This window comes from Sinocyclocheilus anshuiensis, unplaced genomic scaffold, assembly GCF_001515605.1.
Source record: "Sinocyclocheilus anshuiensis isolate Anshui unplaced genomic scaffold, SAMN03320099.WGS_v1.1 scaffold417, whole genome shotgun sequence".
Taxonomy (NCBI): Eukaryota; Metazoa; Chordata; class Actinopteri; order Cypriniformes; family Cyprinidae; genus Sinocyclocheilus; species Sinocyclocheilus anshuiensis.
Genome location: NW_015537953.1, coordinates 264,861 through 267,876, shown reverse-complemented (window position 1 = coordinate 267,876; position 3,016 = coordinate 264,861). Strand labels below are relative to the sequence as shown.

General features: G+C 37.2%; 1 pseudogene; it reads left to right on the top strand.

Annotated features, from left to right (window-relative positions):
- The window catches only part of LOC107664912 (coagulation factor XIII B chain-like), a 9,304-nt pseudogene extending 6,503 nt beyond the window's left edge, over window positions 1–2,801 (top strand).
- Window positions 2,802–3,016: the final 215 nt, after the last annotated feature.

The window sequence follows — 3,016 nt, the reverse complement described above, 5'->3', positions numbered from 1 at the left end:
TTTTTTTTTTTTTACATATTAAAAGTTTGTTTTATAGCAAAAGCAGATAACTCCAACAGTCGTTTTTTGGCAAAAGCAGATAACTCCACATTTCATGTTTTAGAGTTTAAAAAACACTCGTTTAATCTTTGTAATCTCCTCAGATGGCAGTGTAGATGCCTGACAAACGTTGTTGTTGTTGTTGTGATCGTAAACTGTATGGATGTGATTACACGCACAAGGAGCTTTTCCCTCACCATTGTAACGCTCTGCTTTTGCAAGGTTCCGTGAAAACGTTTCAGGTTTTATTTTCCTTTTGCGCCCTGAAGAAGATATCACAGGTTCATCAAGTTCGTCGAAATTATCCATCCTCGATCACTTTTAGTCAGCTTTGACGAAACTCCTCTCAGCTAGCACGTCTTTTCAAAGTGAAAGTAGCCTTGTCACCTGACCTAAATACAGCACGTTGATTCGCTAAAATTTACTTATCGGCTTCTGTTCAAAAACAACAAGGGCACTTGTCGGCTTCTGCAGTAAAACGTGAACTCGCGATGCCTTGAAAGTGGACAAAACCGGCTTTTTTGACAAAACTTTTTTTTTTTTAAAGTGGCATTTATCGGTTTTTGCAAATTAACTTCATATTTAGTCAATATACAAAGGGTTTTAATAAAATACCATTCATTGGTAACCATATTAACATATAAATATTAATCTTGCTGACATTTCTGCAATTTCGGTCAAATAAATGCTGTTTTCGCTGTGTTTCATACATACAATATGCATCAAATGTTTATTTATATTAGTAAATATACATGACTGCAATGGCAAGAGAAAGCAATGTAGATGTTGTGGGAAAAACAAACAAAACTGCAGCTATGTTTTTCCTCACCGCCATGTTTCAAATTTGCCTTGGAAACTTGGGTATCAAAATTGTCTCCGAGTTTCCCAGTTGTAAATACGACTTGAGAGGCCACTCATTTCCAATTTCTGACTAGGAAACTTGTATTTATGATAATTCAGATAGCATGTGAAGGCAACATTAATCCTAATTTATAGGCTATTTCCTGATGTAAGGAAGCCTGATGTGTGTCAGTATATTGAGTCTGTGCATTAGCTCTTAAAGGGGTCATATGATGCCATTTAATTTTTTCCTTTCTCTTTGGAGTGTTACAAGCTCTTGGTGCATCCGCCGCCGCCATGTCTTGAAGGTGCTGTGTGTTTCATTGTGAAAGCGACACTACTTTGTTTGGTCTTCCAAAAGAGGACGATATCCGCTTCGTCATGCCTAGAGCTGATCCATGCTGGTCCCTGAGGGAATACATCAACTTAGTGCTGTGGATCGCCGGATCGGCTTTCACCGTTTTCACCGCTCCTTCGTCGGATCCGCCGTTCTCGATCCCACCGCCTCAGCTCACTCTTGCCCGGCCTCAGCTCACGCTAAGCTGGGGCTTTCGCTCACGCTAGGCCGCTGTGTTTTTCGTTGTGAAAGCAAAACTACACGGGACACGGCATCAACAGTATGTGAGGGGCGTAACATTTCCGTCTCACGCTTGAGGTATTCGGCCAATCACAACGCATTGGATAGCTGGCCAATCACAGCACACCTCGCTTTTCAGACCGATGAGCTTTGTAAAAATCGACGCGTTTCAAAAAGGCGGGGCATAGAGGAGAAACAATAATGTACAGTATGTGGAAAATAATGTGTTTTTTTTTACTTTAAACCGCATAAACACGTTTCATTACACCAAATACACAAAATACTGTTCTTTTTAGCAGCATCATATGACCCCTTTAAAGTAACAGCACCCTAGTACCCTGCTGTCTGTCATTTAATGGTAGTTAAATAACCGAGGACAAAAAGAAAATCACTCACAGCTCTTAGCTGAATACTCTTTGTAGAATTAACAAAGATTAATATATATTTCATTTATAGAGCAAAGACTACACAGTGTTATTTTAAATTTGATTATTTGATTTCTGTACCTGAATACTACTATGAGACATACTTAAAAAAACTTAAAGCACTGTTTATTTCTTTTGTACAGTACCTTTGTTTTCTTGTATTTATTTGTGCTACTGCTTGTCATTTGTTTATTTGTATTGTAACTGGAAATGATAACTCTGACATTAGAATGATTTATTAGAGTATGAGGTTACATGAGTCAACAAAATGGAAACAGGTTTAGCTCACTTCTGGTACAAATTTGCCCCCATAATATAGTAAAGTATGTACATGTAAATGTGATATTATTTGTTTAGATAAGATCTGTCCACCTCCTCCGTATCTTCAACAGGGAGATTACAGCATCAACAGTACAAAAGATAATGTGATCACAGCAGTATTTTACACTTGCCAGTCTTACTTTGTACTTACCAAGCAACAGGACGTTTATAAGTGTGTGAATGGAAAATGGGAGACTCCTCCGAAATGTCTAAGTGAGTCATTTATGTTGTTTTCATTTGTATTTATTTATTTTTTTCTGTTTTTAACATTATGTTTACATTTGTCTCTGTCATAGGACCTTGTGAAATTGATGATTTTGTCGAGAATTACAATCTACAGCTTCCTACAGGAAAGATCTACATAAGGCATGCTGAAAAGTATAGACTGAACTGTACAGATTGATGGAATGCTGGAAGTGAGATGAAAGCATATGTGGACATGTCATGCTCCAACGGGAATCTACAGATTGACAAAAGTTGTGAGTATTGCCTCGTTTTCAGAACCTGAGTCATATTGGTGATCTGTGCAATTATTGATTTATTATTTCTTTCTTTCTTTATTTCTTTCTTTAGGTGACACACAAAATAAAAGAAAATAAACAGAGTGGTAATTGAGGTAACCCAGTTCAGTTTTAAAAATGACAAATTTACTCTGTTTATACCTTCTTTACAAAAGAGGACATCCCTAAATGGAGGTTTCGAGAGATTTTGTCAGGTTTAGCTCACTTCTGGTACAAATTTCCCCCCATAATATAGTTAAGTATATACAGTACACACACACTTGTACATATATCCCATTCAGCTACAAATGTAA